This window comes from Tripterygium wilfordii, chromosome 10 (genome assembly GCF_013401445.1).
Source record: "Tripterygium wilfordii isolate XIE 37 chromosome 10, ASM1340144v1, whole genome shotgun sequence".
Lineage (NCBI taxonomy): Eukaryota > Viridiplantae > Streptophyta > Magnoliopsida > Celastrales > Celastraceae > Tripterygium > Tripterygium wilfordii.
In genome coordinates, this window is record NC_052241.1 from 7,381,922 (window position 1) to 7,396,623 (window position 14,702).

General features: G+C 38.0%; 1 pseudogene; it reads right to left on the minus strand.

Annotated features, from left to right (window-relative positions):
• Positions 1–310: 310 nt before the first annotated feature.
• Positions 311–410, minus strand: LOC120008316 (annotated as a pseudogene).
• Positions 411–14,702: the final 14,292 nt, after the last annotated feature.

The following is a 14,702-nucleotide window of genomic DNA, read 5'->3' on the forward strand; positions in this document are numbered from 1 at the left end:
ATCATCATGCCACCGAATCAACAAAACGTGAGCCTTAAACCGTCAATGTTCCAAATGATTCCCAAATTCCATGGAATGGAATCGGAACGACCATATTCACATGTGCATGATTTTGAATCGGTGTGTACTACTTTTGGTGATGTCACATGCTCACAAGAAATTTTGAGACTCAAACTTTTTCCATTCTCTTTGAAGGATCATGCAAAACAATGGTTTGAGAACTTGCGCCCCCAATCCATTGCGACTTGGGCGGCAATGCAAGAAGAATTTCTCAACAAATATTTTCCTTCTCACCGTACCATCTCTTACCAAACACAAATCATGAATTTTCATTGCAAAGAGCATGAAACCTTCTTCCAAGCTTGAGAGAGGTTTAAGGATTTGTTGTTTATGTGCCCTCACCATGGATTTCAAAAATTTCAAATTGTGAATTTCTTCCATAAATCTTTGACTCCATCTTTGAAGAAATTGGTTTCCACTATGACTCAAGGTGACTTTTTGAATAGGGATGCCAATGAAGCATTCACTTTCTTTGATAGGTTGGCGGAGGAATCACGATCTTGGGAAGCTCCTCCACTAACCCAACATGATGTTGTGCCAAGCTCTAGTGGCAAGTTTGTGTTGAATGAAACTGATGATGTGCATGCTAAACTTGCTTTGTTGTCCAAGAAATTGGAGTCCCTAGAGTCCCTAAAGGCTCCTATAAATGTGGTTGGTGTTGATGGACAAGTTGCTTGTACTTTGTGTGAAAGTAGGGAACATAGGACGGATGAGTGTAATGCTTTACCGGCTTGTAAGGAAGTCCTATTTGGGCAAGGTTACAATGGGAACAAATCTCCAAATTTTAGACAGCCCTACCCTACCAATAACCAAGGCAACAATTCTTACAATGAGAATTACCCTTGGAGGAATCATCCAAACTTTGGGTGGAGGAATGATGGGAATGTTCAATACCAATCACTCCCCAATCCACCCCAACAACAATTGTCTCCTCCAAGTGTTGCACAACCAACTCCACAACCTTACATTCCACCTCCTATGAGGTCTCTTGAAGACACTCTTAACATTTTCATGCAAGCTCAAATAGGGGAGAATCAAAAGGCCAACAAATTTCAAGAACAAACCAATAGGGCCATTGAGGATATTAAGAGTCAAATCACTAAGGTTACCCAAGCTCTCACAACCTATGAAAAGGGGAAATTTCCGGCTCAACCTTACCCCAATCCTTCAAAGCAAACCAATTTGCTAAATTTATCTAGTGGGAGTGGGGAGGGTAGTGGACATGAGCAAGTGCAATCCATACTTACTTTAAGGAATGGAAGAGTTGTGGATAGACCTATACCATTTGAGAATAGTGATGAAAATGATGTGGTGCAAGACTTTGGTGATGGTGTGAAAGAGAAAGAGGAAGAGAATAGTGAAAATGAGAAAATTTTGCTTGGTGAAAAAACAGTTAAGAAACAAAGAGACCGCGAGGATAAAGTAGAGCCTACCAAGGAGAGTGAGTACATCCCCATGATACCCTTTCCCCAAAGGCTAAGAAATAACACCAATGAGGCATTGCATAAGGAGATGTTTGAGCTATTTAGACAAGTTAAGATCAATATACCTCTCTTAGATGCCATTAAGCAAATACCCTCTTATGCCAAGTTTCTTAAGGATTTGTGTACGGTGAAGAGGAAATTAAATGCTAAGGAGAAAGCTTTCCTAGCGGAGCAAGCAAGCTCCATTATTCAAACCAACACCCTCCCTAAGTACAAAGACCCCGGTTGCCCTACTATTTCATGTGTCATAGGGAACCATAGGGTGGAGCAAGCATTGTTAGACTTGGGAGCAAGTGTGAATCTCCTTCCGTATACAATCTACAAAAAATTGGGGTTAGGTGAATTGAAACCCACTAGGATCACCCTACAATTAGCCGATAGATCCGTTAGGGTTCCTAGGGGTATTGTTGAAGATGTGTTAGTACAAGTGGACAAGTTTTACTATCCCGTGGATTTCATTGTGTTAGATACTCAACCTCCCACTAGCTTTAGCACTTCCATTCCGGTCATTTTAGGTCGCCCATTCCTAGCAACTTCCAATGCCTTAATCAATTGTAGGAGTGGGGTGCTACAACTTTCTTTTGGGAATATGACCATGGAAATGAATATCTTTAGTGAGACTAAGGTTATGGGTGAGTGTGAGGATATAAGGGATGTAGATTTTATCCATGCCCATGTTGAGGATAATTTGGAGTTAACCCTTGCCAAGGATTCGGTTGAAGGTGTGCTAGCATTGGGTGCGAAAGTTAGTCAACCTTTGTGTGAGAAAGATGACATTAAGGAATTAGAGCCTCCTACACTTAGAGTTGAATCATCCCAAGTGCATCCACCAAGACCTGGAAAGAAAACCTTTAGTAAGTGGAGTGAAAAAGTCTCCTAAATGCCACTTTGTGCCAAAATTCATTGAAAAAGTTAGGAAGGTGTGGCGGCCCAAATCTCGGGTACAATTTTTTCCCGGAGATTTTGAGGCGCAAGGAGAATGGACCTTTAGATGTTCGTCATGTTCCTCAACATGGAAGTAGTGATTTTGAGGACACTAGTGGAGGAAAAGTGTTTAAGGTGAATGACCAATGTTTGATACCATTCATGGAGAACTTTGATGCTTTGGTTGTTCCCCGGGATCTAAAGGATCCCACCCCCACCAAGTTGTGGGAGACTCCACCCTTGTACCATAGTATGGTTGTGATTAGTTTTGATTTGATTTCAATTTTTGTGTGTGTTTTGTATGCTCACAATCTATTTCACAATTTCCGCACCTTGTGCACTCATTGAAGTTGGGGGGTGAAAATTGTGAAATGGTTGTGTGTTATGTTGTGATTTTCTTACCCTTAATTTTGGTGTGTTTTTTTATGTTCACAATGCATTTCACAATTTGTTCTTGCCTTGTTTTCAATTCTTGACATTGGGGACAATGTCTCATTTAAGTTGGGGGGTGAGGGAATTGTGAATCCATTGTGAAACTTGCTTTATTTTGGTGTGCTTTTGTGAATATCAAAAATTTGAAAATTTGGAAGGAAAAAAAGTCTTGTTGTGTCATGCTTGGATAGTGTGGTTGGTATTAACTTTTTCAGGACATGCTTCATTTCTCATGATTCTGACCACTTTTGAAGAGTATGGTATGACTTCCTACCCTTTATCCTATTGTGTTGTGCTTTGTTGTTCATACATGCTAGATGGATTTTAGGAGGGGACGGGTAGACGCTTTTGGGATTTACTACCAATTTGAACGTTAATTTATTATTCTTATTCAAACGTGCAAGTGTAGAGTAGGTTTCTTGATTTCTTTTGTGAAGTTGATATATGCAATTGAGTGGGATAATTCTAATCAATCTTTCTTGGGATGATTGAGACCTAGTTTGATATAAAATTGTGTAGTTGAGCAGACATCTTGGCATTAAAGCATTTGTATGACTGCGTTTTTGGATTCTTTTGTCTGAAAAATTACCTTTTTACCCTTCTCATTCTTTTGAGCCATTCTTCATTGATACACATTGGGTTTCGGGTGATGTTTTTCATTGATATTCATTTGATATCTTATGCGCGTGTTCTTCAATAGCTTTGCATCCATTACATTTGATTACTGAGAAGTGTGATTTTTGTATTTTGCCACTTGCCTGTGAACTTAGGATTGAATGATTCATTAGGTTGAGAGATTTGAGCCTAGCCTATTCATTTGTGAGTGATTATAAGCCTAAATTTCTTTAAGCCTTTTTAGTTCACTTACAAGCCTTGTGTGAACCACTTCCTTAAATACTTCCCACCTTTGGTTGCAAGGTTGAGTATGAGCTTGAAAAAGATAAGTTGGTAGTGATCTTACCCTTTCTTATGTTGAAAAAAATTGAGGGTTGTTGTATAAATGTTGTTCATTTTCGAGAAGAGAAGAGAAAGAAGAAAAAAAAAAAAAAAAAAAGAGAAAAAAAAATGCATAGAAAAGAGAAGAAAAACATCAAAAAGAGATGTATGCAATAAAGAATCCCTTGTGTGTAAAGAAGGAGAAGTCTTTGAAATTGTGGTACAATGGAAGGGGTGACAAAGTGAGAATTTAGCTCACATGTTTGAACTTAACCTTGCAACTTGTTACCTAGATCCAAATTCTTCCTACCTTGTCCCATGACCACATTACAACCCAATTAACCTTTTGATGAATTTGATCCAAGGTAAGCAAGTGAGTTGGTGAATGCATTAGTTGCTCTTGTAGGTGATTTCTTTCTCAAAGCTATGCCCATCCAAAATTTTCTTTCATAAACACATACATTTAATTCAATTGTGTAAGTCATTCACTTAGCACAATGCTTTCATGTTTTTGTGTACATTTGGGATTGGGAATTTATGAACACCAAAAGGGTCCATAACAAGGTTTTGCTTGTGTGAATGTGTTGAGTTGTCTAGTTTGATTGCACATATATTTTTCATAGTATAAAATGTTCTTGGTCATTTTTAAGGGGATTGAGATTGATTTTCCAAAGATTTTGCATGTTTTCGACTAAGCAGGGGAATTGGGAGATTAGCTCTATTTCTTGCATGCGAGAACTTAAGAATCATTTATGGTGCTTTCAAAGTAATGGTGGATCCCTTGGCAAGTGTTTGTGGGTATCGCTCTGATAAGCCCTCACGAGACTACAACTCGTCCACTAGGGTGACCTAGGGGTTTAAAGGCTTGTTGCATATGCTAAATGCAACCGTGATGCCTACGTCAGTGAGTTAGGATTTTATTTAGTAGATTTTAGTTTTAGGTAGTGATTGCATTGCTAGGGACTAGCAACGTCTAAGTTGGGGGGTGTGATAGGACCTCTATTTTGAGGTCCTAATACCATCGAATTAGGAGGTTCTAGTGTTTATAGTAATTCATTTGTGTTTAAATAAAGTAATTTTACCCTTATACATGTTTCCCGTTGGTTTTGCAAGAAATCGAGCTTAAATGACTGAATTGGGCACCTTTGGAGCTGAAAGAAGAAGCTGGGATTCAGCAAGTGTCCGGACACCTGTCCGGACAGTGGGTGTCCGGACACCTAAAGTGCCGTCCGGACGCTTTCTTCACAAATTGAGACAGAGGCTTCAAAGTTGATGGACGCATGAAGTGTCCGGACACCTGTCCGGACACCACCGCGGAACTGCAATTTTTTTGCACAACATTTCAAGGGCATTTGGGGTAAATCATGTATATAACCAATGGGGAACGTTTGTATAAGGGTAGTTAGGTATTTTCAATGGTAAAAGGAGGAGAAAACCCTAAGATTTCTTCTTCCTTCAGATTATTCATTGACTTCTCCAACATGAAGCCACCATAGGAGTAGTGTAGATCTAGTTTCTCTCTCTAAGTTTTCTTTGTTGTTTTTGGTGCTTTCTCTTGATTTTGTATAAACTCTGATTTAGATGACAATAGATTGGATGTTTATTGCAACAATCATGAGTGGGTAGTTCCCTTTTCTAGTTTCTAATCCCGAATGGTGGATGCAAGGTTTCAATTACTCAAGGTATGCTCAAAGAATAGTAGCTTCGATTTTTTCTCTTTTAATTTCGTGATAGTTGTGTGATTGGATACATGAGAAAGACATATTTGATTGTATTCTTGGATTGTCTAGTCTAGGGATTGCATCTAATGTGTTTGATTGAGAATTGTTAAATCCATTGCATGATTTCCTTAATTAATTGAGTTTTCCATTGCATAGCTATTAATTATGTGTATTGATGATGGGGTTTTGGGTTAACTTAGGAATGTGCATGGGAGAGTTATGGTTAATTGATCTTTGAGTGTGAAACTAGGGTGTTAGCCAAGCCGAGCCCCAAGGGGGAACATTAATCCATAATATTAGGTGCTTATCCCTTTGCGTTCATCGTAGATTAAGAGACCCGATGGCCTACATGTATGAATTGAAGTCTTATATCCCAATTCTCTTTGCATATGCATGATTGATAGTATCACACAATGCATTGTGTATGGTTGTGTGTGTTTGCAATGATACCTTGAGTATGAGAACCGAGTAGCCACCGGGACGGATTAGAGACTAGGTTTTTAATTAATTGTTTTAAATCCAATTTGTGCTTACTTTGATTCCAAAATCGCTCATGCTACCGAGTCATTCGGCCCATTTCTTTTACTTGCTTTTATTTGATATTTATTGTGTTTATTAGTGTTAGCTAGTCATTTGCATATCATTCACTTCAAATTTGCATTGCTTCCTCGTGGATCGATACCGGACTCACCGGTTTATTACTTGACGATACCCTACACTTGGGGTAAGTACACACACACACTTTGGTGTCGGTCACCCTGCTGCTGCCCACGGGTATCAGTCAACTGTTTGTGCTGACTAATCTCACCAGTAGTAGATGTAGAATTCTCAAGCTTCCTCTTATGAATCTCCCAATAATCCTTAATCTCCACTAAAGTCCTCTCAACTCTTAGTGTCTTATCAATACACTCGCAATAGGTAGTGATAGTCTGAGCCGCCAAATGAGGTGAAATCTTTGGCGATAATCCTATCCGAAATCTTAGTATCTTCTTTTCCTCTGTGAAAATATACTTCTCCCCATATCGCCCTAACTCCTCAAAGCGAGCCTAATACTGAGTCACTGTCATGTCCGGGGACTAATTCAACTCAAGGAACTCCTTAGCTTTAGATTGGCTTTGGCTATTAGGGGTTGTTGAAGATGCCTTTTGTCTATGTCACGCCCCTCTTTCCTAATGTATACCGAAGTGTACCTATACCCACAAGAACATGACCTGAAGGGGACCCCATCCCCCGAACCAACCCTTAATCCAATATATAAATTGAATAAAGTATATAAAATGGAAACAACTCCTGGAACATATGTGAAAACAGTCTCTCCAAAATACCATCTATACATCCATCGAAACCATCAGATTATCTATCCAATAGCAGAAATAAGAAGAAATATCTACCCGAGATCAAACTAAGTAATAAGTAATATATACAAAATAAAATACCCAAAGTCCCCACACTCGGCTAAAGAAATAGCTCGAGACTACACACCAGCTCATGTGATCCGCCGCTGATCGTCGTCACCTCTATCCAACTCACCTAAAAGGGAAACAAGAAGAGGGGTGAGTCAAGAAGCTCAGTAGGGCATAGAAAGGGAACACCGATATCCAAAAATAAGAAATCAAGGAATATGATGCATAATATGAAGTACAGTAAATATATAACCATTAGTAATCCAACGAAGTAACATGACAGCCGATAAAGCTATACAACATCGTAACCACAAACACTGGTCTCTGATAATCCATAATCCATAATCTATAATCCACCCCTGGACCCTCCCTAATCCCCGTAGGGTGTCTCCTAGTCCAGGTCCACACCGAAACTGGATGAGGATCGGATATCCCGATAGCATAGCCTACACCAGAGAGCGTCCCCTGTGATACATCTCACCTCAGATGGTCTACAGGTACGTACTCGGTCTATTGTATTATCCATCATAATATGATATATTGGGCTCCTATATAGGCCCCACAATCTATATCAACCACCTCTAATCACCCCACAAACAGGTCGTATTTCCACCCTCGAAAGTTGACAGAACCACAATATAATAAGAGTCCGTGAAATCACAACCCTAGAATCGCACGCGAGAGACATGGAAACCCTGACCTGAAAATCAGGATGCAAACACGAAGCACGCGTCCCTGATTAACCCCTGACTCTGAAAGTCAACCCACTCCGAATCTCAACTGGGATCATCGTCTACACCGAAAAACACGATTTAAGAAAATACAGTGAAAATACATTCAGTCAACTATGCTCAATAGTAAAAGTCAATGGTCAACGATCAAACCGGGAAAACCGAGTCAAATGGGTCAAACCGGATTAAACTTGGTCAAACCGAGTTAACTTTGCTAGACTCGGCCCAAACCCAGCCAACATTACCTCCGGTGATCCGGCCACCCAAACCTACTGAATCTTACACCAAAGTGAAGAGCTCAATGAGATGATCTCATAGGTACCTGAAACAAGCTAAACCGTCACCAGAATCGACCGGATCGACTAAAGGAAGTTCACTGTGGTCGGAACTTCAATCCCCGATTTCTCCCAAATCGGAGCTCCGTTCAACCTGATTCAAGTTGGGTTATGCTCGTCTCGTCCAAACGCTCGTTTTGGTACCAAGCTCGATCATCATCACCGAAAACGAGAGATCGTCGTTGAACTGTGTGAGTGAGAGAAAAACAAGAGAGAGAAAATGTGAGACAGAGAAAATCATGTAAGAAGTGGGTATTTTGGCAAAATTGTTTTATTTTTTAATTTTTTTTAATTTTTATTTTATACAATCTTTTACTTTCAAAAACATCCCTTAATAAAATGCTCTAATTAACTTCAAAAATTCATAATAAATCCAATTTAAATCTGATTTGAGTGATTCTTGCCCAAAAATTTTCTTTTTAAATCCCCATTTATTAAATATATTTTTATATTTTATCTTGATTTACTTTTTATTCTCCCCAAATCCTGATTCACGATCACCGAGGTTCACTTCACCTCGATCAATGCATCAAAGTATTATGAATAGTGTATAATCAGGTCAGGATATTACAGTCTATGTTAAAGGTGTTGAATTTTAATATGATGTAATGAAAAGTAATTGTTCCTGATAATATTAAAAATCGTTGTCGTTGTCAAAGTTAATAGTAATCTTTTACCTATTTTATTATTTTCCTGCTTGGTATAATTGATTAATCATGGGAGTGGAAGATATGAGATCAAATACTTGGATGGGTTGAATATTAAATTCATACGCTATGTAGTTGACTTCTAAGACTAACAGTAGCTAGGATTTGCACATTTTCTTTCGCATAAGTGGGTGCATTTGCACATTTTCTTTCGCATAAGTGGGTGCATTGAGTATATGAGGTTTTTGTTTTGATTATTATAATGAAAATTAAGAAGTTCAACTCTTAGAAGAGATTGATTTCCATCTTGGGGTTTGGAGTCTTAGGTTGTCCATTACCATTGGGAGCAGCACTGTTGCAAAAGACAGAGATGATATTATGCAAGGTAACCCATAATATTTGTGAGAGGGAAACAGAGGATTGATATTTTTTTTGATTTATCACGATAGATTCAAATGTTATTATTATTTTTGGTTATTGGTTTGTTAAAAACATTAGTGTTGGTATATATTTTTAGAATCTTAAAGTATGCAAAATTTTGTTTGCATTTTGTATCAAGAAAATAGTAACTTGGATGGGGCAATGAACCCCCAAAATCCTGCTTTATCTTAAGTAGTACTACTATGAAAACGACGTAAAGAACAATATAGGTTACTATAGACAATAATAGTAATTGGTAAACATCATTTATTAACGTAATGGTTCAACATAATTAGTTGGAATCATTGTTATTTTTGTAGCAAGGTTGGTGGCAGCGGTATCGTTCGTGTAGTGGCAAATATATGAAGCAGCAGCACATTTTTTATACGTTTTTTTGGGCCACAATTGGGTGGAGTGATTAAGGTCATTGTGGGCCTAAGTTTTAGTTGGGATGTAGTGTGGGTCTTCTGTAGTTGAGTGGTCCATTATTATTTTTTGGGTGGTTGGTTTTTTTTGACTATTGTTGGTGGGGTTTTAATTGTGGTATTTATTGGGGAGCTCAGCGATTTAATCGAGTTTGGAAGGCATAGGAGCGTTGTCGTGTTTTAGAAGCTGTTTCGTTTTCCCTCTCTGAGGCTTTGTCTAGAGATATTTTGCCTTGTTGTTTTCTTCGTTCATCGATAAGGTTTGTTTCGTGGTTGTTATTCCCTCTTTCATTCCTTGAATATTATTTTTTTCGAGGCATATTTTATATGTGCTTTGTGGAACCTCCGGATTGGCATGCAATGTTAGTGTTTATTTTTTTCAAATTTGCATGGATTTTGTTGTTTTATGTTATTGTATTTTGCATGTTTGTAATGGGAGTTGGATCTGTATATCGGTCACGGTTGTATGTTTTTTGTTACTATTTTTGATTATATGGATGTGTAGTTGTGGGCTTTTGTATGATGCCTTTTGTGGTTTGTAGTTGTGAGATCTGTCCCCTCTTTGTTTTTTGACATTACGCTGTCTAATAGCAGACGTGAGTTTTTTCGTTGGTTATAGAATGGATTTTAAAGGATTTTTGTCGATGAAAGTGCACCATGGGGTTTTTTTATTGATGACTATAGCAGATATGTTGGCGGCACAATTACTGTCCTTACCAATACAACTTGGTGCAAAAAACGGTGTACTCGTATTTTTAAATATTACTTATCCATAGACATGGAGCGCGTTTCTCTTAAGTACTTGAGCAATTCGTCATTGTTCAGTAACGGTTTAGTGGATGTTGAAGATGTTAAAGAATAGATGGGGATTGCTAGTGTAATGACGGGGTTCGTTAAGTTGTACGTTTGTCATTCTTTTGTGGAATTATCGTCTTGTAGTGGTGCAGAGAGTGTTGGTTCATCTTCTGCGGTATGTATATATTTTTGAAGCTATTTCGTTGTGATGTTATGCATAGTTGAAAAATACTTCATTATTTTGTTATTTTTGTGGTAGCTTCCTTGTGTGGTACATCAACGTTCAAATCACCTGTGTATCCAGATGTTGCTGATGATAATGGTTTTTTTATGTTGCTCACAAGGATGTATAAGGTAGATACGTATATATTAGCTGAGTTTTTCGGGAGTGATGATGTTTGATAATATAATTTGATGATATGCTGGTTTTTTGTTGTAGATGTGTCAAATTTGCATTGGTGATTACATTGAAGATAGCGGTGATGGATAGACCTCTCTTGTTCTAAAAACTTTGTTTATTGAGCGCGTTGGATTTTCGATGGCCTTTATGGTTTTTTAAAGGTATATGCACCAAAATTTATTAAATATTAGTGTTTTCCCCTTTATTAAATATTAGTGTTGTGTAGAAGTTGTATCCTGATTTAGGTTGTCAGAGAATATAGCTTTTAAGAACACTATTTTGACATTGCTACTATAATGCAAATGTTTCAAAAATATGCGTTTACGATCGTTTATCTACAAACTGTTGTTCCTTTTGTGATTTATCCTAACATATTCAAAAAAGCTAAGACTGCTGTGTTTACATTGCTGATCCCTTGCTTCACTCTTTGTATTTTTCGTCGTTGCATGTATGTACACCTGTAGTTAAATATTTTCAGAATTATATAAATGATTGATTCATTGTATAGCAGATCACAGATTCTGGTAATTTAAAAATTCTTACCCATGGTTGTTTTTTGAGAGTCAAAAGCAGGCACCTTTTTTTTACATTGTGGACGCCCATTTCCTTTTGTTGTTGTTGTTGACTTATCCGAATCTTGCTTTCTTCAAACTTTCGAATTCATTTTTGTAGTTTGAACTGGACTTCTCTATTTTGTCTGCTATAATGTCGACCATTGCTCTGATATCAAATGTCTCAGCTATGACTGGCATGAAGATTTTGCCATTATGCCTTGTTGGAATAATTTTATCGTCGCCCTCGCTTTCGCCATCATTAATCTTGTCTTTCTTTTGATCTAGATTTTCGAGGTGTTTCTATTCCTCGATGTCAGAATATTCCAATGTCTTTTTCAGAGCTGTTAATGCATGGTGTGTCAGTGTTTTCAATTGAACTCTACACCCGTCCATTTTGCAATTGTGTTGAGCAGTTGTCTTGCGCGTTTCTATTCACTTGAGTTGCTAGTTGTTGCTTCCAAGTCTTGTGAGAGGTGCGACTTTAGTTCTGTTTCACTTAATTGCAGCAGTTTGTCATATATAACCCCTATTTCTTTGAACAATACTTTCACAGTCGGCAACGAATACATCTTCTTCTTATCCTCTTCTGTGGATATGAGGATTTCTACATGTTGATTTATTATTTTCCTCATCAGCACATCTGCCTTTTTTTGCTCGTCATTGCTCATTAGTTCGTCGTCCTTCGAGAAGCTATGCATATATTTGAAATCATTAGAGTACTGAATTTCCCACATAAGAGATGTTTTTAAGGCATCTCGTTCCTTGCATAACTCATCTGCATTCTTAATCAAGAAATCGATTTGTTTTTCACTTATGTTTTTGTTGTTTGTTGCCACTATTTCCACTTGTATGGCAAGCCAATAAAGGGCATGCACTGCTTCTTCATGTTTAGTTCCAGCGATTTGTTTTTCACTTATGTTTTTGTTGTTTGTTGCCACTATTTCCACTTGTATGGCAAGCCAATAAAGGGCATGCACTGCTTCTTCATGTTTAGTTCCAGAGATTTTGTCGGCTTGTAGTTTACGTTGCATAGTCTTTGTGAACATTTGGCAAGATCCTGCGATATATTTTGTGAACATGATAGTCATGTAAGATGTATAATGACACCTATAATCAAAATCTAGATATAATTTTTTGGGGCAATGGGGTTGACGTGAAGCATATTATATTTCTGTGTAAAGCCTTTTTGGATTCCACATATTGAAAACATATCTTTCATTTCAATCAGTTTATAGGAGAAGGGACAAAGTTTCTTATAGCAAGTGTTTGTTGTTCTGTAGGAAGTTCTGATCATTTCTATTCAAATTTAGATTGGAAATTAAGGATTTCGTGTTAGACAGGCCTTGTAAATGGAGCTGAGCTTGTTGCTTTCCCTTTTGCAGGATGCTTATTGTAATGCCCCGAACTTCTTTTCTTTTAGAAATTAGGTAGGACCAACACGTATTGAGTATGTATGTGCATATTAAATCATTAGAAATTAATACCGAGTGATTTGGGGGGTGTACGAATGGTTTTAAAACTGAAATTTTTTACTACAAAGGTAACTGTTCGGACGATTTTTAAAAACCGTCCGAATAGATATAGAAGAAAACGGAACGGGGAGATTTTTAGGCATAGGTGTCCGGACACCTCCTAAAATCTGCACCCCGAGGATTGTTTTAAACACCCATTTCGCGAATCCTTTTAACATACCCGACCTAAACAAGCCCTAAACCCCATTTTCTCTCAAATTTCCTTCCTCCCATAAACCTAAGATCATCAATCAAGGTAAGATTGTCCTCTTTCACGTTGTTTCAAGTTGGATTCATGACTTCCCTCTCTTGCTTACATATTTTTAAATTCCCCTCTTTGTTCTAATCTTTCAAGGTTTGAACCCAAACGCAAATCCATGAGTTCCTACATCATTTGAGGCCTAAAGGAAGCTTGAATCCCTTCCTTCTACTTGTTTCTACAACCTTGGTAAGTTTCTTAAACCTAAAAGCTAGTATTTAAATATTGGGTGATTTGGGATATTCGAGTTTTATGGGTTTTGTAGATTTGGGGGAGATTCTTTAAATTAGATGAAATTAGTGATCTAATAGGTTGATTTAGACTTGTTTATGGTTGTATTGCTAGATTCTATTGTTGATTGGAGTAGCAAGCTTGAGTAGGTGAAATTCAAGAATTTGGAAAGTTTTGGGTAAGAGAAGGTAATGAGTTCTTGATTTATTGGATTAATTTACGTTAGATATGTGCAATTGAAGTTATTTGTATATTGATTGGAGGATTGGTTTACCGAATAATAGGTTGGTTGAGGCTGCAAAAAGTCACGGTTGAGTATTGATTTACATAGCTAATTTTTGGAGTGTGAGGTAGGGAAATGACGCGGACGTCGGATCCATAACAAAATTTTGCATCAGTTGCAGCTCATGTGAGAATTGCGTGTTTTAGCTCGAGGCAAACTTTGGTAGCTCGAGCCAAATCAGTCGACGATTGACTTTGTCATGTTGCGTTCTATTTTATTTCGAGTTTGTTTCCTTTTTTTTAGCTAGCACGAATTTTTGTATTTTTGTTGTTTTTTTTTAATAGGTTTTCCTAAACCTAATGTGTGGGGATTTATTTTGCAACTATTTAAAGGTCCTAGTTTGTATGGGATTTAGAATGCTGGTGCTTAATAAAATTGAGAGGTTTTCTCTTCCTTGGTTGTGAAAACTTCCAAAACCCTAGTTTTATCGTTGTGGTGCTTCTGTATCAACGATTAGGCTAGATAGTGAGCGTGGACTCGTGGTGTTTCTGTATCGAATCCATTCGTCACTAGATCCTTGACTTTGTGTCGAATCATTCGGTGGTGAGTTCTGTATCCGGAGGATTTCTTCGACAAAATCAAGTTATTTTTCTTGTCAACCCAGTTGTTCGTAATTTCTGTTCTATCTTAGATACGAGATTACAAATCCTCTTCGTAGTCCCGTATCATCTTGGTATCGAAGCTGCTCAGGTTGTTTATGTGGAGAAGAGAAACTAATTGTAAGAGACTTGTTCGTGTAGAACTAAGAACCATGGCCGAAGACAAGAAGGATGATCCAACTGCTAATCCAATGAATGTTGTACATGAGGCGCAAGGCAATAACGAAGCCGCCTTGAGAGCTGAGATTGAAGAATTACGGAAGGAGTTGGCTGTGTTGAGGACAGCCCGCACGCCGACTCCACAACCAATGAGACGAGTGAACCAACAACCCCAATTTGAGGAGGAGCGACCGGCTAGGTTTAGGCGTAGGGGGCCAAGAAGGGGGTTTGAAAATTCTTCTAGTGAAGAGGAGGATTTTGACGAACCCGATCCTGATTTTGATTATGATCGTAGGCGGAAGGATTTTGATAACGTAAAAATTAAGCTTCCCGAATTTGATGGAAGGCTTGACTGTGATTCCTTCCTTGATTGGTTGTATATAGTGGAGCGCA